General features: G+C 45.9%; 1 protein-coding gene across 1 annotated transcript in view; it reads left to right on the top strand.

Annotated features, from left to right (window-relative positions):
• The window catches only part of nbeab (neurobeachin b), a 229,813-nt gene that overhangs the window by 355 nt on the left and 207,845 nt on the right, over positions 1 to 21,613 (top strand). The window lies entirely within an intron of this gene.

Raw genomic sequence — 21,613 nt, 5'->3', positions numbered from 1 at the left:
GTGCTGCATTTCCCTGTACAGGCAATGGCAGGTACAACACTTAGAGTTGGCAACACTTACATGCAGAAAAGATATTCTGATCAGCTAAGCGACGTATAAATATCTATACGCGGAATATCCAAACATTCCCATTATGACGCGCTTTATTCTGTAACGTGGATGTTTCTCTATAGCGCTAAGCAGAGTTCCGTGGATGGTCTTAAATCCACAAAGAAAGCTTCATCATCTCTGAATGAAGACATGATCAGTAAAAAAGGAACGAACATCTAAACAACCGGGCAGCATAAGTGGCCCTTCTTATTCCCAATATGCTACTTGTCATGAAGTTCCGCGTCTCTGCTTTGTAGAAAGCGGGGTTTTATAAAGTCCTGTGTATTCAGCTACTTAAAATCTTTTTCCACAGACTGTTCTTTGGCGTTTTATTTTTATAGGCCACCTTCAGATCGTGTTATAGAAAGCGAACTGCAGACCTGGAGGTGTGACGATGTGACAAGTAGCCTGCCTTGCACGACTTTACTATAGTCATACAGTATAAAGCTAGGTTTATATGTATTGGATACCCCCTGCATCTGAAATAGTCACTGACATATCGGAAGTGGTGATGCTGGAATCAGTTTTTCTGGTCGTTTTTGGGTCATATATGATTCCGATTAGTAGAGTAATATGATAACTACGATCGGGAGTTGAATGGCATAGAAAAAGTCTGAATCTTGTTTTACAGAGAGATTCTATGCTCATCATTGACTGATAACATGTTAAACCTGGGCTAGATCCTGGAGTGCAAATATCTGGTGGATAAAATATGTAGAAAAATGCTTAAGATATTAGTTTTGTGGTTATCCTGACGGATGCTGTCTTCGTTTCCCTGTATCTTGCATTAACTGTTTCCCCGGCTTCACCGCATTACTGTCTGCTAGTGTCAAATCATGGACGGTGCTCTGACCCTTTTTTGCGCTAATATTTTTTTTTTTGTTTTTTTTTTTTGCCGTTTTAATTTTAATCGATTGAATTGTTTTCAGGTTCTCCTAAAAACTTAAACACATTTTAAAACGAAGATCTTAAAGGTTACACTAAGTAGAACATGCTACGAAAGAGACGAACTCTGCTTTTCCCAGAGATGCTTGTGAACTGATAAACTCTTGGGTGGCTACAGGCAGACAAGCTGGTGCTGGTGATGTTAGTTGTACGCAGCTAAACAGGCCTCCGATGCTTTACTGTAACGCTGCGGAACCGGCGATGTCGCAAAACGGTGATTAAACGCTAGTAAGTTAAAATCAAACATTGCTCAGAGCGCCAAAACTGCAGTCTTAATTGGACAAGCTGCTATGTGCACAGTTGTGAAAGGTCAATTGGTCCACACCGACCGCATTATCGATTTAGACTGAATGCCTTAGAGAGAGCACCTGTAGATTACCATGTATTATTAACATACCTTACGGGTGGCTATACTATTATGTGATTTATACGCAGAAATGGACACCAATAAAAGTATGATAAACGTGTATATGTAATCGGGCACTGACCGGTTACATATACATTGTGTTGATTTGACATGCCTCTTTCCTTCTGACTTGTCCATTCAAAGCATATATTATCGATAGCCCCTTTAATTTGAAACGAGCTTAGGAAACACAATCTGTCCGTACAAGTATAGAAAACAGAAATTTCGCAAGCTCAGAAGATATTACAAGGAGTTTACTAGCATTGATTGAATTAGCCTGCTCATGAGCGATCTTAATTAATAAGATGAAATAGATATAGCGGGCTTTGCCTTTCACAGATTGACTGATGGCCGCCAATAATGTAATACGGAGGTACCGGGCTGGGATGGATGGCTCGGGCTAAGAGCATCGTTTGTTTTGTGACTTTTTTTGAAACATGAGTTATGGTTTATGATCGCAAAGGGACAATTAGCAGATGCGCAGCCGTTTACCCGAAGAGACGGAAATTGTGCTTCTGCCCGAGAGCTTACAGAAAGTAGCTTTACCTGGATATTATCAGCTGTGAACTGCGTGATGTGTTATTTCCCGATCAACGTTTAAATGTTTCCTGTTTCCTGCACCGTTGCTTGACAAAACAATGTAGGCTCCTTTAATCAAGTCGGCTGACTGTTGTTGCAGTGGTACAAGGGTGTAGATAGGGGCATGCCGATCCCTACCAGTCCCTACCAGGGTTGTGCATGGGAGTACGGCGGCTTCAGGGTGAACTGGTACCTACCATAAATGTACGCGAATAACATTATTAACTAAAAACCCTGCAAACTGGCTTTAGTTAGTTATTTTCCTTCAGAAACAGTATAACCCAGAAGAATATGTAACTTCCTACTAGAGTTAACAGGCCAAAATACTAAGAAACTCTCATTTGACTGAGATAGCCTGGCCTCTTCAGGATATTAATTTTTCATCCGTGTTTGGCTTTGCAGCTAGATAACCCCCTTCCAAATATGTATTTTACTTAAGTAGTGCTTGATAGCATGATTCTCATAGGAAACAGTATTTATGCTGACCAATAAAGCTCTTATTGTATATTTAAAATGACCGAACGTTAAACTGTTATATTATAGTTATCAGGGGTTTTTTTGGTTAAAATCTCTCAATGTGTTTTTTTGCAATTTAATTATTTACGGTTACTATGTTTTTTCCCTTCTGGCACTTTATCACTGTCCCTCAACATCGGTCTGGAACAAACAACCTTTGAGGTTAGATAATTTGCATTGGTCACATAGTATTAGGTGTATCCTGTGTAATTTAGGGTACGTAATTACATACTACTCTGAATAAAAATAATATAAAAAGTGTGTGAAATCATTTTTCTGAACAACATGCAGCTCCAGAACAAAAGTGAGGCGAGGTCCTTACCTGCTCCACCAGCAGAGGGAGCTATGGAGAGGAATGCAATCTGCCCTTGTAATTACTGTAGGTCCCTGACTGTAGGTGTTCTTTGGTCAGTAGCACCTTTGTGGTTCAGAGAGGAGGTGGAGTCTGTGGGGACGATGGATGAGGAAGACCTTAGGTGCAGCCCTACACCGTGTTGTGTCCAAACATGGGGTTTAGTTGTTTTTCTGAAGTGGAGAATGCTTGCACAGCATCTTGTCACCCAGGTGTGTGTGTAAGACTGAGAACTCCCAGGACTTCCAGCATTCTTATCTCAGCCAATCCAGCTGGAGGAGCGTGCCTCGCCTTCATGCCAATCTTCGTTGTTTATCTGCCTGTCGATTGTTGTTCTGCCTCAGTTGGGCAACATGAGAACATAAATCATTATGTCTTATGCACAATGCTCACTCTCTGTCTCGCCCGCTGCACTTCAAAGACCACATGATTTGTTTGGGGAATGGTGGTGGTGGGGGGGGGGTAGTGCCGTGGTGCAGCATTTGGTGTAATATGGCTTTCCTCTGATCAAGTCATCTGGCCTGAATCTGTCGGGTTTAAGTTCAGTGTCTGGTCTGGGTCTCTTCTTGGCAAGGACACTTCAAATAAACAGCCATGTAAATCTTTTATCCACAGCGAGGTCTGCAGTCTCGCCGGTTTGCCGGAGTTTGCTGCCGATAATGTACTTCTGCTCTCACGGAGCTCTGTGGCCTTGGTTGGTCCCACACGAGCCTTCACCTGTCTCTCCGGCAGCGAGCCGAGCACAGACCCTCCACGTAGGAAGCCTGGCTCCAGCGCGCAGCATTTTAAGTCCTCTGAGCCACGTCGGTGACCTGACTCCTTGTCACCTCGCATGCTGTGGGGCGACGGTTTCCATGGGAACCATGCACTGGGGCAGATTTTCCAACTGGCCTCTGTAACCTTCCTGGTACCTGAGTAAACAGCCCAAAAGCAGAAGGACAAGGAAAAATAAATGGATTTGGTGATTTAAAGAATTTCTTTTTTTAAATGTCAGTCTTTTTCTTTCTTCTTCCCTGCGTTGATGCCTGTTTTCCCGTCTCCTGGAATTGGATGTTTGTGTTCATTTAATGAGATTGAGGATGGGCACATTGGAGAACTGAACTGAGAACAGATTCATCTCATTCTCATCATCATCTCAGTGTGCAATGTTCAGATTAAGCATCAAGATAAAAAGAAACCCCTTTGTTCTGATGTCTTTTCATCTTTCCTGACTGCTGATTTCTTGCTGTCGTGAACATGTGTGACGAGTGCTGAAATAGATTAGGCTTTTGTTAGCAAAGGAAACTAAAGGAAAATAAAACACTAAAAGTGACTGATAATGAAGGAGAAAGGTCACCTTTCACCGGTGTTTACTAGTTTAGCAAGATGGCACAAATAAACTGCTTTTCAAATGGACCATTCCCGTTAATTAATCAGTTAATAGATTTGAATGATTATCATGAGGTGGCCTGATGCAAGGCAACTGCTATTACATGATGCAAAAAAAAATAGACGCGTCACATATTTTCTGTTTTTGTGGTACATGACAAGGCCCTTTGGCGTCCAGTGTCCCCCCTCTATGTGGCCTTGTCAGGACATGGTGTCCCTGTGACCTTAGCAGGCAGCCAGCTGGTGTTATGCTCCCAGAGTGTGTCCCCGAGTCCTCTTGGCCACTTGGGTCAGAAGAAGGGTCACAGGAATGCAGTGAATGCGTGCAGAGGCTGGGGAGAAGGCGTGGCTCTCCAGCGGTCATGTGAACGGGACCAAGATCGTGTGTCCTGGCGCAATACAAAACTGAACAGATGGCAAGAAATGCATTTTTTCTTGCGACTCTGGCGCCCTGCTTTTTTGTGCCTCGTCTTTTGCCGTTTAGCAGCAGGTGAGAAAGACGCACCTGGCTTGGGGGTGTGGGGGACAGAGTAGAGCGTGTAAGAGAGGGCAGGAGAGGACACGGGGTGTCTGTTGTTTTTGGGTATGCTGGAGACACTGCATGTTAGCAGTTGCAGGGAAGATGCGTCCTGAACTCATCTGTCTGCAGATGTAACTTGAGTTGATGCGTTTGCCTTGATGCTCTTAGGTTGTTGTCTGGTTACTCTGGTAGATGTCAATCCTTCCTGGGCTAAGTACCAATCTCGCATGATGACTAAGAGTGAAAACATAAGGTTGTGTGATTCGTCTTGGGTTTGGGTGAGGAGGACAGTCCTTTCTTGCTAACGCTGTTATTAGGTAAGTGGACCAGCTGCTTGGGTGGACTTCATGCCACCTTGACGTCAGCCCTTCGCCATGAGCGTGTCAGGGCTGAGTGACCTCACCGGGATTAACGCCAGACTGTTTATTAAAGCCCAAGGAGCTGTGGTGACAGCCAAGACCCGTACTGTGAGCAGTGTGCATGTTTGTGTGTGTGTACTGTACACCCTTCAATATTACAGTCCCAAGGGACTCATTTGTATTAATTTATTTTGCAGACACTTTTGTCCAAAGCAGTGTGAGGAATATAGTACTTCAAGCACAAGTATAGCCAGTTTCCAGTGAAGATATGTGCAAGTTAGCATTGGAGTGAAATCTGTACAATACATTGCAAACCATTGCAAGAAGATAATAAGAGAGCCATTCAAACAAAGACAAGTGCAAAAATACTAGAGTATCCAGGATATTCAAGAGATCAGTGAAGGGAGAGCGGGTTTGTGGATGAGGCAATTGAGACGATCCTGGGTCTCAGGATGTTTCTTGAAGGTTGAGAGGGACTCCCATATCCAGATATGGATGAGTAACTCAGCACTGACCACAATTACCATAATCGTGATTGTTTTGGATAAATGGATGGAAAAATAGCAACAACATGCATGAGATAAAAAGGATGTGGGGGTGGGGGTGGGGGGGGTCAATAGATGAAGAGGTGACATCACCCAGTCACGCTCTAGTTTGGTGGAGTGTGTATTCCCATCATTGACTTGGATTCACTTATCTCTCTACCATGTTGGAGACTAATTCCACTGCTCAAGTCAGCAGTTACTACTAGTAAACGTTACATTGCATGCACTGCATACTGTACTTTTGTTTTTGACATAGAGATACTTTTCACAATATGGAGAATGTGGGAAGCGGGGGTCGGGGGAGAGCATTGGTGACAAACTGTAATTATAAATGTGAGTTACCCCCGCAAAGCTTTTGGTGAGGGGAGTATGATTACATGTGGTTTGAAGCCATGCCTAGCAGTCCATCTCAATCATCCCTTATCTCAGCTAATTAAGGGGGCTTTTCGTTGTTAATCTTCGGAGGCACATGCAGACCTGGATAAGCATCTCCAGCACAGATAAAGCACAATTATTAGTCTGAAATGGTCTCTGTTGCAAGATGGAATGGATCCTGTCTGCAATTGAATTGTCTTGGGGGTCAAACTAAGGGTTACACCTCTCTAATTACAGTGGACGCTGATGCTGTCATTATTTCGAGGAATGCCTTCTGTGCTCTTTGACATGTCAATACATATTCATGTGCGTTCAGCTCTGTTCTTCTTTATCCATTCATCCATTCGTATTTCTTATCCAGTACAAGGTTGCAGTGAGCATTTAGCTTATCATGATGCCAGGCAGGGAAAAACCCTGGAGGAGATACCAGTCCAGCGTTGAACATACATACACACTTGGAGTAATATGGAGATTCCATTTCACCTGTCTTTGGGATGCAGGAGGAAACTGGTATCTGGAGGAAACCTGTATGACATGGAGGAACCTGTACACCCTAGACACAGAGAAGGGGGCAGGATTCAAGCTGCATGACATGAAGAGAACCTGCACACCCCAAACACAGCGAAGGGGGCAGGACTCAAACCTGAAGTGTGAGGCACACACTGCACTACCTCTATTCAGCTGTGATGTTCTAAAATAACCTCATAGTCTCAAGATCAACAGGGGTTACATTCTAGCAATTAAAGTAGATTTTGGGTAGGGGCTCCGATTCTTTGGCCCACACACCGACCCCCAGATTCACACTTAAACAGATTCCGCTCTCTGGATTTATTCCACACTCCAGGCTTGAGGAATGACTGGAAAATGTTCTTTTGATATTATGGATCTGACATGCTGCAGCTGAGAGCTTCGTGTCTATACCAGGTAACATCAAGCATAGTGATCTTTATGTAGCGAATGTGAGGCATTATCTTCTCCGAAAGCTGGTCCACCAAAGAGCAACCATTTAAATTCTCTTCTTTCCTGTTTTGCTGGATCTTTCACAATACATTTAGTGGATGCTTAGGTACACCAAGTTAGTCCCAGGTAGGACCCACTTTTGCCTCTAGAACCTCTTCAACAATAGATGAGTTGTTCATTCAGAGAAGCCTTTATGGACACCTCCGGTGAACTGAGCTGTTATTTTTGCACTTGAGTTCTTGTTAGCATTAATGAGTCTAGCCATTCTCCTCCGACCTCTCTAGCCACAGAAATTCTATTGATGTTTTAACATTGGATGTTTTGTTTTTTTGCTCATCACACCATTCTCAGTCAACTCTTGACGCTGTAGCATGTGAAAATCCCAGGTGGACTTTTGAGGTGCCGGATCCACCACGTCTGACACCAACAAACGCGCTGCATTCCAAAGCACTTGGATCAGTCGCCTTAGCCTTTCTAACACTTAGTCAGATTGTACACGAAACTCTTCACCCTGTCTGTAAGCTGTATATATTCTGTTTCTGTCAAATTATTTGCTGTTTGGAGAAGCAGTCTTTGCATTAGTAAGCAAGCAGGCCTAATGAACTGGCCACTGAATGTATTCACATTTGTTTATTCATTAATAAATAACTGAATAAGTTTATTACCTCTAGGGTTGGGGGTTTGAATGCTGCACCTGGATGTATGTGTGTGGAGCCCCTCCTAGTTCATTGTAATTTATACTAGGCGAGTGGTTATGCGAGATAGATGGGGATGATATATTTCTAACAGAATAAATTACAATGAACTGCCACAGAGCTGCCAGCTGCCATACACTTCATGTAGAACGGCATCTGTTTTATCATTACTGATTTTGTATGTGTTATTGTTCATTATAACAACTGTAAGCAGTACTTATGATATATTAATATTTTTATTAATGCGTTCACTCAAAGAAAAACATAGAACAGTTTTTCTCCCATGAGGGTGCATGGCCTGTTCGCTGATGGGACCCTTGTGGCGACAGAAGACGACGTGCAGCCCCAGTAAGCCCCACCCTCGGCCGTGTCAATGGAGCGGGCAGCTTTCAGCATGAGCTGAATAGGAAGAGCGGCACGGCTGCCCGTTGGGGGTGGGCTCTGCCGGGGGCTCTCCGACTCACAAGCTGCTCTGATCAAGCTGTGAAAGCATTGATGAAAAATGGGCCATGGAGACTTGAATGGATGGATGGATGTGTGCATGATTATGGCTGCTGGTTATGTTATTCATATAGCCTGACCATTGATTTTGGTCGGTGTGGCCTGTTGGAAGGGGGCATTAAACAGTCTGATAGCTGCTAGCTGAAAGGCGTACAAGACCTCATATCAGCCTCTGAATAACCTTCCAGCCTGACCGCATTTTCTTGTGGTGGTGGTCCACTCTGAAACCTGAGTCACCTGCAGCCTCATAGTTTGTTTCTCGCACTTGAAAATGGAGCACTTCCCTGGGCAAAGGAGAAACTGCCCCATTTTGAGATGTCTTATTGTCATGAGTTCCACACATCAGTAATCTCGGCCCAATCTTGGCTTTCCACAGGCCGCTTCCTGAACAGTCGGCCGCAAGGTCATCTGTAGGCAAGACGATTCTGTTGGGAATGTATGAGAAGGCTTATTCTGAATGTGGTGTTTTTTTGGTTTTCCTCTGTCTTGTGGCCTGTATCTTCAGATGGGTAGGCGGATGCATGGATGGCTTGATTGATGGATAGGTAAGGAACACATGCAAAATTGTGAAGTGAAAGAAGACAGGTGAAGTATGTCACTACTGACTGAGAAGAATCATGGCACCTTCGCTCTGGCCCAGGAGGGCACTGTTGCTTCTGAGGGGAAAAATTGGTGAACCTGCCTCCTTGCCAGCCTTCAAAATTGGGAAACTTGTTATGAGCATATAGATTAAGTGCTGCCGGTTCATGGCATCATCTGGAGTGAGGCTGTTTCTGGGGGCCTTGAAAAGCACAATAGGCTGCTGGCTTTTTGGCGGGAATTGTTGCAGAGAGACACATGGAACATTTTTGTGAGAGCGGAGAGGGAGATGGCATGTTTTTCAAGCAGCACTAGAAATTTTGCCGATCTTTGAGTGCCTCTGCTTGGATGGATGCACCAGGCGTTGAATTCACTGATACATCAAGGGACAAGAAGAAATAATTCCGGTAATTTTGTGCCGATCTATCTTGCTGGTGTTATCCCTACTTTTACTATGACAGCACAACCTATCTGGTCTTTTAAGAGAGAGCATCCTTAATGGGTCATGTAAACTCGTTTCTTTACCCCACTGCCCTCACTGGAGATGTCCCTTGTTTTTGTCACTTTCTTGCAGATGAAAGATGAAAGCATCCCCAGTGACAGGTTGCATTCTTGTCTACTTCTACTAATGGTTTCTCTTTGAGCCTGACTGCAGTGTGGTACTGATCCTAGTGCCCTTAAGGCTGCAGATGTTCTGATCCCTGGTTTTGCTCATGAGTTCCATAGTGAATTTCAGGAAATTGAATAATCAACAATTGTAGCACCTCAACGCATTCTAGGAGGCCTAGGAGCTGTGAATGTGTTGACTTGACGGTGCTCCACTAATCAGCACCTCCCCTTCATTCATTGTACAGCTCTTTAATGGTCTATTTCAGTTTTTCTGATGATGATTCTGGTTGAATCCATATTGTAGGAGATCTGTAGGCTGGGAGCAAGGTGCAGCCTTGGGCTGCTGCTGTAGATGGGTCTGTCTTGCTGTTGCTCTTTGAGAACTTCTGCAGGGGTTTGGGATCCCACAGCTGCTCATGCAACTGTGCATGGCTCACTGTGACCCCAAATGTGAGCTGGAAGGTGTCCACTCATGTTTGTCACAAAGAGCATGACTTCAAGGTCTCTTATACGCCCATGGATCCATGATTTGTTCCCAACCGAGGATGTTCAAAATTCACACCGACTCACTTTCTGCACCGCAGTGTCACCGCGAAGGATCAGACACACGTATTTATGCTTGCAAAAGAGCAGAATCTAATTTTTTTCATGCCTTCCTCAGTCACACTTTCTCCTTTTCATTCAGACGACCCGGTGCTCTTGAATCTGTAGTTAAACATAGTCCTCTCCATGACACCCACGTTCTGCTTATAGACGGGCTGTTTTTTGCACACTCTCTCAGGTGGGCTGTAATTTTCTCTCCTCGATCCAGAAGTGTGGCGTCCGCTCTTGCCTGCTGAGGCGAGGAAGCATTTAGTCATTTGGACATATGAAACAGTAAGTGGCGATGGTTCATGGAGGGCCAATACGGAAACCATGGGGGGGGGGGGGGGTTCATTTAGATGAATTTTATATACACACAAAAACATGTACAAAATACAAATTACTTGTAAGATTACGAAAGCACACACTCTCAGATCTGTCTGAGGTTATAGCCAGAAATTAATCACATTGACACACTGGAATATACAACTTGGTCAATGCCAGTTTTTAAAAAAACTCTAACTTTAACCCTTTACTGTGGCATAACAGTGTGATTGCCGATGACATCACTTAGACAGGCATATTGCGTTTATGTGTGGTTAGCTTCTGATTGGTCAGAATAAAAGGGGGCGGTCCTAAAAGGGAAAAGTCATGAATGTCTGCTGTGATCTGTTGACTTTTATGCCCTGTGGTGGTTGGATCCTCTGATTTAAGATGTTCCTCCTTCGGACACCACATGGAAGGCCGTGTTGAAAAGCATCTTCCGGAGGCTGCTCCCCCTCCCTGCTCTGCAGTCAGGGACGGTGGCTGATCACTCCCCGATCAGTCTGGGTCAGAGCAGGGGACGACTCTGCTGACTCATCGTTTATACTCCTGGAGCTGCAGTCAGCAGGCAGTAGTTGGATCTCACATCCCCACGTCACTGGGCTTCTCTGTCCTCAGGGATGCTCTACTGGATTTTTAATGTATCCCGAAGTGTAGCATAATTAATGTGGATGTCTCCTGTCTGGAGCTGCTCCGTGTCTTTCCTATAGCAGGATGACATTTTGTGTTGTTCCCTCCCCAGTTGGGGAGCGTAGAGTCCCCAAGTGCGCAGCTTTGCATAAACCCCTTTGGGCTCCTACCTGCTCCTGTCCTCCGTTGCGCCCTCCCACATTCATCTCTCCATCCCCTCTCCCTCCCCCACTAAGCTGACTCCCCCAGTGCCTTTCCCCCCACAAGCATTGACATGAGGATCCAGAGGAGCTGAATCCCTGATGGATGGCTCCCGCTGGCAGTGTCTCAGGAGATGAAGGGGTTAAAACGTGTCAGACGTGGCACCGGTGTAGAGAGGAGGTTGATGTCTGCGTGTGTGGGTCTCCCTGTAAGCGCACCCTAAACAGGCCCCATGTGACGACGACAGTTTGCTGCCCACACTGGACCAAGTCTCCTGCTGCTGTGCCTAGATATAAGCGACATCTGCATGCTGTTAGCACTGTAGCGTAACACCTCCAGGGCTTGGGGTTCGAATCCTGCCCCTCTGCATGCTGTCCTTGTGTTGTGTGACTTTCCTCTAGGTACTCTGGTGTCCTCTCGCGGTCCAAAGACATGCAGCAATGCAAAGTGAGGTCTCTGAAATTTTCCATAGTGTGTGCGTGAGTGTCTGAGCTCTGTGATTGCCTGCCATCCCATCCAGGGTGTCCCCTTTCCCAGTGTGCTTCCCAGATTGTTTTTTTTTCCTCATCCAGTCCTGCTCTGGATAAGCTGTTATGGAAGGTAAGAATGAATGGATTGATGATTGGATTGAGCTTCTCATTGTGTGTATTTTGGGGCTCTGTGTTGGAGAGCCAACTCCCATTTTCTGACATCCTATCCCTCATTCGACCCTCCTGTGTCCCAGAAATCTGTTCCCAAATTGTCTCTTGATGCGTGAGAGTAACATGGACTGAGAAGCAACCAGTGGTCCAGACTGAGATTGGAGTAACTGATCTTTTGTGAAGCATCTTGCTTTGATTGTGCTGACTTTGTACTTGCTGTCAGTTCCAGTTATAATTGTTCCTGTTAACGATCTGTATGGTTAATAAGACCTTCTGCATCATCCACATACTTTGAGCAACAGCTAAAGCATGTTATAATTTTGAGACTGGATGGTCTGCACCAGTGAATCACTGCCACCTTGGTAATTTCGGGCCTGAACAGGCATCTCTTTACGATATAAATGTACTTACAGAGATCCTGCTGGTTCTTTCTGAATAAGGCCAATCAGTGTAGAGTTTGACTTCAGCATCACCATTTGATTAGTTTAATTCTGATATTTTTCTGCTAGTGTCACTCAGTGGAAATTGAGGTTCTTTGTTTTTAATTTGAGACGGCCATTTCTTTCCCCATGCTGATTTTATGGAGCGACTGGCCTTTAGAAAAAACAAGTTGTAGCTGGAATTTTAGCAGCATCCTCCCTCTCAGTTCACCCCGGCTATCCTTGAGACCTCCTGTGTTGTAGAGTACAGAAAGCTCTAGTAGACTTTAAATTCTACTGTTGTGTGCAGCCAGGAAACCAATAATCCTTGGCTCCTGCTCTTGTGTTTCTTGTTATCAGCACTCCCATACTAAAGCGTCTCAAAGTCTAAGTACACTAGGATTTGGACACAGCAATGCTGCAGGTTCCTCTGCACTCAGGTAGCTCTTTGGAACTCTGATTCCCAGCATGCCTCGGGTGAGATGAGGCTTCCCCGTTGCCTGCGTGGGCGTCAGCTGGTGTGGCAGCACATCACAGGGGAGTTGGGCGAGTGCTGCAAGAGGCGCATGCTACACTGGAAGGTGAAAAACACACACGCAGAAACGGTATCCGAACAGATGCCCACTTGAAGTATGTTATACAGAAATATAGACTACAAAGTCACTTCAAACTGCCTGCTTGAGAAGAAGAAAAAAATGTGTGTCTGTTCTGAGTTTTCCATTTGATCACAGGCGTCAGGCCTTGTTGCTTAACCTTGCTTTGTAAACGTGTGCTGATCTCTGTTGGGTCCTATTGGGTTGCTGTAGGTTCTGTTGGAGCTGTTCACAGCCCTTCAGCAGGGGTCTTGAATCCTGCTTCTAGCTGTTATAAATGCAGCTTTTCATGCTACCTATGCACATAGGGACAGGGAGAAGGGGTACTCTCCTCTGACGTACATCTAGTGTACTGTGGAGCGGTGAGGACCGATGTCTGTTTCCATGGCGATGGCTCGTGCTGCTTGGGGGGTGGGCAAAGTCATATCTGCCTCTCCAGTCAGGCAACGTGGCAGAAGCACACAGGCCCTGGGGTATATGTGATCAGGGAAGAAGCTGCAAAGCTCACATCTCAGGACAGTTCTGAAGTTGGGGAGCTCTGAAGGAGTGCATTCCATGTAAGGCCACCACCGGGGGCAGTCTGGAGCAGTTTCTGGGAGGGCAGTGCTGGGTTTGGGGTCCTTTGAACCGTGAAGAACTTCCTCCATTCGATGTGATTGAGTTAGAGTTGAGGGATAAGCTGGTACACTGAACATGTGCGCTGGGGCTTAAATTTTGTTCATTAAAAGTACAGGGGGTATATTTCAGTCTTTAAGAGATTTTTTTCAGGAGGAAAACTTTTTTTATCCTCAGCACTCCTTCATTTGCCTCTTGGACACCAATCTCTGTGTAATAAATGCCATGGGCTAGGTCTGCTGTACCCCTTACCAACACCACCCCCTGAAATCACTGCCCATTTTCTAAGATTCTGAGCTTAAAGGAGCAGGCAGATCAATATCCAGCATCCGATGCTGCTCTGCCGAATTATCAAATCACTGTTCTGTTAATCTCTTAGCAGTAAGCACTCAATCAAAAAACAAGCACTCTAGGGGATTTGCTGTCTTGTCTGGGGTTAATTTATTTGCAAAAGAAAACATGCAGTAATTTTTCTCCTAATTATATTTCCTGTATTTTTAAAAAAGAGATATTTGTATGAGTGATGGTGAAGTGTTTCTGAAAAAGGGGGCAGATTTCACATATTTAGGGAATGATTCAGATGTAACTGTGTCCAGCACACATTGGGTGGGATTGACATCTTTGCTATTCTTAGTGGAATGTAGATCTTTGATGTATAAACCTCTAATTGGATACCAAACCCTTGCATTAGACCTGTTCCTATTTCTGACATACATATGTACAGTAAGTGCATGGGATATACTTGTAAAATGTAAAGGATACTGGGCAGTATTTGTAGACATCTTTTTTGAAATAGCATTTTCTTTGTAGGCTGTCTTTTGAACATATTGTTCATTGTGACACTGTCCAGCCGGGTTCCGATCCAGCGTGATCAGTGACTCTGGGAGGCTCTACACTTGCATCATGTTGTGGCACAGTCTGATCCAATAGCCGGCTTAGGAGCCTCGCCCAATCAGATCGATGCCTGGGGGATGCTGGCTCTGCACGTGGAGAGTGTTGGCACACGGTTTTTTTGCAGCTGCCAGAAGGAGGCTATGGAGCAGCTGGAAGGGTACCACATGTGGTGGGGTCTCCCTTCAGGGGCACTCCAGTGAAGATCCTCACCTTACCTCTCCCTTTAGCATGAACACACACACACACATACATTTGCAGTGTCTGAATACATGGAGGATCTTTTTCACTTGTTTTGGCTCCTCCAGTGCCTGCTTCAGCTGTACGGTGGCCTGTGATGCTTCATTAATTCTAGCCAATCAGCATGTCACATGGAAGCCACTTCTTCTCAATGGCGCCCTCTCGCTCTGCTGCCGGGCAGGTCACCGACTTCTCCACATCCAGCCTGTACCGCGTGGCTCTCCAATGATGGTGGCGATTAACGTGGGCGCAGTGGGGTGGCGGTAGCCCGAGCGGCATCACGGGTGACTCACGATTCCGGAGAATCCACGGCTTCCTCTCTTTCAAAATTATTACCATTCATGCGGTTGGCGATGGCAGCCCATTGGTAATCTGACGCCTTTTGTTCCGATGAAGGGTTCCTCTTTTTAAGCAAAAGAAAGCAGCCCAGTGTGGTTCGATTTGCTTGTGGCTCTGGGAAATGTAGCGGCAGGTCGTCTGTGGCCTGTGACTTCCTGCAATAACCACTGAAATGAAGTGCACCCTGACTAATTAAAAAATGTTCCTGCAGAAGAGTTTCCTGCTGCGTAAAATGTGACACAAACGTGTTTTAAATCAGACCATTTTTACCCCCCATCACCAATTTTAACCTCTTTCCTCAACAATCCTTCTGAGCTTATAGGGACTTAAGTATCAGATTTGGATGTGGTCTTTAAAACACCCGACTCCAATATGCACTTTGTGAGACCCCCTGGGGGGCCGCCTACACCTCCAGCTGATACCTGGAGCTCCTCTCAGGTTTCTCCGTTATACATTTGTTTCTCTGTTGCACCCAATTATCCTCTACCATGTCTAATTGCCATACAAAGGAGATATCTGCCTGGCTCCCAGTACGCCACTGGTTGCTAAGCAGCGGAGCATATGTGCATGGAAGTAAAGTCACTTCCTGAATTCAGCCATTTGATTACATGTCCCTCGGTGGTACATCAAGACAACCCAGGAGTGAACTAGGGTATTGTGCTCTAGGTCTCGTCCCCTAGTGCAGCCGGTGTGGATCATAGTCAGGATGCGACACGCTCTGAGGTGTAAATCTCGGCAGGAAGGGTGCTGAGAACTCAATGTCCCCTTCAGGAGAGCTTTGTCCGCTACAGACCGCCGGCAGAAATCGAGTTCTTCCCTTTCCAATTCCAAATGGGGATCCTGTTTGAAAGGGACCTCTGGTGTGGGTGCCTTTGGTCGAGAGGGATATTCCCACATGCCGTTTGCATCAAGCCAAATCCAGAATGATTCCGAGTGGGATTAATGCCCCTTTGGAAAAAGGGTAACTTAGTGGCAGTCTTAAGGATAACAATCTGGGTGTGTGGGAGGCTGAGGTTGCAGAAGGCCGGAGAGCAGACTATCACTGTGGGGCAGATTCACCAGCCGTTTGTGTTTTTCTTGAAATCCATTCAAAATCGAAATGGCCTGATTGTTTTCAGCCTTTATGGATCATATCTCCGATTTTCCTTTCTTGCGGTCTCTTGTTCTTTCATGGTTATTAATCATATGTTTACACACTGTTCTTCAGAGCCTCTTCTCTCCATGCAGTTAGACATGTGGCATCTCGCACACGCGCACACACACACACATGCTCACGCGCACACACACACATGCTCACGCGCACACACACACATGCTCACGCGCACACACACACATGCACACGCACACACACACACACACATGTACACGCGCACACACGCACACTGACAATTTTGAGGTGCCAGTTAGCCTGATTGCATATCTGTGGTCGGGACCTGGAGTACCCAGAGGAAACCACACACAGCAAAGGGGGATTGCAACCCCCAACCCTGAATGTGTGAGGCTACAGCCCCACCAACAAACTACAGTAGCCTTATATGATTGGTGATTGGGCTCAGTTGGGGTGAATGAATGAGCTCATCGCCCCGTGCTGCCTATTCGTGTTCATCCCCCGTTTTTCTGATGGATATCTATCAGAGAGGTGATGGGCCGTTAATGGGGATGCTGTGGGACATTTTGTTCTGCACTCCGCCTTCCGCAGATGAAATAAATGAAACATTTCGTTCGTTTGACCTGTGGTGTCCCCCGGTTCCCCAGCAACACCCAGCACTTTGCCCGTCCCGGAGTCTCACCTGTTTCCCAGAGAAGACGCTCTGTTCTGCTTAAATTTAGCAAAAAGTATAGCGAATGGTAAATGCCGCATGGGTCTCCTTGACGATCGCTCTCTGGGGAGATTGCATTTGTACTGTGTGAGTCGGTTGTCACGGAGATGTCCAGCGCAACAGATGATCATTACTTTGGCGGTGCTGGTACTGTAGCATGGTAGATAAACCAGATGCTCAGATACAAAGGGAAAAAAGTGCAGATAGAGCAGACATTCTGCCCACAGAGGGCACACTCATTAAGGAAGAGTTACGGGTCTGACCTGAGAACCATTTTTTCAGAGGCAGTTTCTGCTTCTTATGAGCAAAATGTGTAACTACTAGCTTGTGCAACTGCTAGCTTGCAGGAGAGCCTCACCGTGCAGCCTGGTGGCTGTTGCCGTGCACGACCCTTTCGTACGCTTCACTCTGTTGGCGGGGGGAGGAGTTTTCCGATTGACAGATCGCTGACTAATTGAATTTGCAGAGGTGGAAGAGGTCAGCGAAGTGTGGCAGCGGATGGCGGCTGCATTCACAGGGTGGGGGTTAATGTCCCAGCAGCATGTTGCTGAGCATCAGCAACTGGAAAGCTCACCTGGGCCCCCCTTCTTGGGGGAGGGGGGGGGGGGGGTGGATATACGCTGGTTTTTGATATTGCACTCATATACATAGAGATGACCTGATTTACTTTAGTAGATTTGCGTCCATCCATACTGCTTATCTAGTTCAGGGTTGTGGTGAGCCTGAAGGCCTGGCTCACGATGCACAGGGCATGAGGTAGGGAACCTGCTGCATGGAGCGCCAGTCCTTCTTATGTCTGCAGATTGTGGGGGGGTGGACACAGGAGGAAAACACCAGAAACGCACACACATGGGAAAGAGTGGGAGCAGAAGCCTGTGCCCTACAGATAGAGTCACATAGCGATATTAAGCTCTCCACGCTCCCTGTGTATGTGTGTGTGTGTATGTGTGTGCCCATCTGCTGTGCTCTAACCCCTACTTTATTTACACAGAGTCTCATCCTTCTTTAAGCTGACCTTACCCACCCATGTCTGACGTCTTCTTCACTCTACTCGTCTCCTGCTCTGTGTACCTGCCCCCCCCCCCCCACACACTGCCCCTACACAGTACACAGCATGGAAGATTGTATGAGGTCCAGTTCGCCCTTTGAGGAAGCTTGTGCCGGCTCAGTCAGAAACCAGGATCTTCTCCTGAAGGCTCATTCCTGGCTTCTCCCCTCAAGACATACAAGATAAAGGCCAAGAATTATTAAGTACTGCTCACTTACGAGGTTAAATCTGTGGCAGGCCTGCTTACACACACTGAGATACGCAGCGTAACATCCCGAGATACGCAGCGTAACATCCCGAGATACGCAGCGTAACTCCCTGCTGTGCTGCTCCTCAGCTAGACGGGATGGTGTGGAGGCAGCTTCGCCTTTGTCATTCTCGACTTTGTGCTGAAGAGAGAGTGAGGGAGAGAGGCATTCTGGGTGAAAATGGACTTTGATGTAGCCCTCATATCCTCTTTGAAGTTGACACATTTGTCATTCCGGAATACCCTCGGAGGCAGATTCCCTGTCTCTCCTCAACCATCAAATGGTCACAGTTGGCCCGTTTGAAGCATATTTTTCCCCCTTATCGATTCCTGGATTGTTTAGTTCCTTTTAATAGATTTTTGGTGGTTTTAGTTGATTGAAAATTTAAATAAAACACTGGGAAAAGAAAGTGTGCTTTTAAACTAGGGTTATTTTTAAACTCTAGCAGTTTCGCTCTGGGCTACATTAATCACCCATATCCCCTGATTCCCTGAAACTCAGACAAACAGCTACTTTTGAAATACCTTTTCTGAAAACAGAATATAAGCAAAGATGATTTAAAAACAAAGACACATTTTTACAGCTTAACTGTGAACCTACCTAAATGTGTAGAACATATTTCAGTGGATTTCCTGATCAAGGCTGATTTGTTTTCATTTTCGTTTGTCTTTTTGAAATGGATAGCTCGCTCTGTGCCGAGAGATTTATTTTCTGAGCGATGCATTGTTTTGTTTAACAGATTATGCGAGTTGCTGACTGCTTCTGAATTATACATGATGAAAGATGCTGTGAAAAATACCTCTTGGTTAACCACCTCCCCAAGAAGGCATCTATCCCCCTGTGCTGCTCTGTTCATTTTCATGTTTTTTGTCAGTAAGTCTGAGAAATACAAATCCCTCACATCCTGCTATGAATCAGGAGGATGAATTTCCTTTGTTTGTATTGACTTTGGTTTTGACCTTGGCTGTGCCGCACAAGGTCAGATTATTGTTATGGTTTACAAACCAGGACCTGATTTAATGGTGAGCTTTGCTGGAGTATTGGGGGGGGGGGGGTGAGCACGGATGCTCTGACCCAATCAGAGCACATGGCGCAGAACTGTGAAAGACGCGTGGGAGGAAATGATTGAGGAAATGAAGGAGTGACAGAGTGATGAAGAGGAGCGTGTGAATGCAAATGAAGAAGTGTGAAATTGGGGGTGGGGGGGGGGGCATGCCGTAAAGTGATGGTCACGATTTCCCTCCGCCCCCATCAATCCACTGACAGTTGCTTCACCACAGACGTACACGAGAATGGACGAGAGCGGAGTCCTGCGAGCCCGAGTGTATTTACATAAGCAAATGAAAGTTATGCATTGTGGGAAGGGAAAGCGGGGCAAGAAGTGAGGTCACAGACATCATAAATGATCGATGAAGTGAACGAACCAATGAGCGTGCGAGTAAGTGAGGAAGTGACTGTATGCAGACAGAGAATGACTGGGTGAGAGCAGTGGCAGTGACCATCTTCAGGCAGGGCAGGGTGCCATGTCCTGACCAGGGGACCCGGTGCCATCTATCTCCCTGCCCCTCACAGGCAGGCTTATCACTCTTAGGCTTTGCCTAACTGGACGTGTCCCTGCAAGTATTTCTGGGAATGTGGGACCGAAGAGCCCAAGTTTTCTGATGCAAATCCTTGAATGATTTATTGATTAATCTGCCTTACATTTCTTATGCGTGTATCATGTGTATGCACCCAGCCCCCGGCTCTGCCTGTGTGTGTGTGGGGGGGGGGGGTTACTTTCTCCCTGTGATCTGTGTGTGCGTATGTGTGTGTCGGGGTGGGGGTATGCATATATTACATTGTGGAGAACAAATATCTCCACGATGTGATAAAAATCTATTATTTTGATGTTGTGGTGATACTTTTTTGGTCTCCAGAATCAGAAACTCAATTTTGTAAAAAATCTGTGACTGCAATCAAAAAACTTAAATAGCCAAAAGACTTGTATTTTGCTAGGTTACTTATGGTTAAGGTTAGGGCTGGGTAAAGGTGTCATAGTTGGGATTACAGTTTTGGCCATAGAAATGAATGGGCGTTCCAAAGATATAGATACCTAACGTGTGTGTGCTGCAGTAGACTGGTACCCAGTCTAGGCTGTTTCCCTGCTCCTTGTCCTGCGCGTCTTGTGACTGACTCACGCCACGCTGCATCTGACAGATGGACGTATGGACTTGCAGATGCCTCCCAACCCATGCAGCTGTTAGCAATGAGATTTGAGAACTTTAGTTACAATGTCCTTGAAAAAAATTAAGGGACAGATTTTGTGAAATGATAGAAAAAAACAGTACTGTGCGGATGGAGCGCATATTCTTTAGCACCCGTCTCCTTCAGAAGGTTTTTAATGATTGCATTTCTCCTCTGGGAAATACTTGGATCGCAGTTGTTCGCATCCTTCATTCACATATTTAAATTTAAACGACGATCTGCGTCGGCTGTTTTCCTTTCTTTTCCAAGTTCACGGCGAGGTTGAGCAGCCATACTGTATGCGTGAGCGCCATTCAAGCCTTGATTCAGATGCTGCTGGAGCAGGCGGAGGAACGGATGGGGAGAGATGCAGAGAGAGACCAGAGCTGCTTCTGACGCTTTTAATAATGTAGGACGTCTGTGCTGTTGGCTGTGGGCTGGAGCACATAAAACAAAATCATTCATTTGTGTGAAGTCAGATAAGGTGCAATAAATGACACAGATACTAGTGCTGTGACTAGAAATGTGATTAATGGACTTTACTGAGTGGAATACATTCAAGTCTGGATCTCTCTATTGTCTTGCCAGATCTATGATGCAGGGGTCCTACACTGAAATGGTCATAGTGAGGAAAAGTAATACAGAAAAGAATAAAATTGTAAAATCTAGATGTGGGCACCAACAAAAAAAAATACAAAAAATATACAAACAGGTGAATAGGAAGGAAGAGTGTAGAAATGGGTAATAGGATTAAATTGATGGATAGACAGGAGGAACGGGCAGCGAATAGATAAAACAGATGTCAGATTCAGTGTGATGAGTCCAGTCCAGAGAGGGGGACAGTCAGCCTGTTCAGCAGAGCCAGCCTCGGACTGGGAGGGGCTGCAGTGTTCAGACAGCAGTCCGACTGCCTGGGGAGAAATGCTGCTGAGCTTGTCTCATCAGGAAGAGTGCATGATGGGTCCTGGGGGGGGGGGGGTGATTCTAGGGACCGGACTCTCAGGACCCCCAGGCAAAATAACCCTATGGGGCCCAGCAACTCACCCTCCCCCGACATGGCAAAATAATATCAACAGAGAGAATTTAATAACCACTAGTCCCTCATTTTCACTTTTGTGAAAAACAGAAAATACAAATAAAGCAGGTTTGTCATTGGAGTGTACTATGTAATTGGCCACCCTTGGGGCCCCCTCTCAGCTTGGGGCCCCAGGCCATTGCCTGCCTCCCCGTCCTGTCACTACGCCTCTGGTTCTGGGAGATAATCAAGTAACAGCAGAAGTTCTCAAACTTTTTGGACCAAGTACCATTTTGGATCAAACCAAAGTACCACAATCCTAGTAACCAAATCACAGTACCAAATTAGCAGTCTACTCGTGTACCACCTGGGGGCGCTGCCAGTG

This window comes from Paramormyrops kingsleyae, chromosome 17, assembly GCF_048594095.1.
Source record: "Paramormyrops kingsleyae isolate MSU_618 chromosome 17, PKINGS_0.4, whole genome shotgun sequence".
In the NCBI taxonomy this organism is placed as follows: domain Eukaryota; kingdom Metazoa; phylum Chordata; class Actinopteri; order Osteoglossiformes; family Mormyridae; genus Paramormyrops; species Paramormyrops kingsleyae.
The sequence above is the reverse complement of the archived record's forward strand: the minus strand, read 5'-3'. Positions and strand labels throughout refer to the sequence as shown.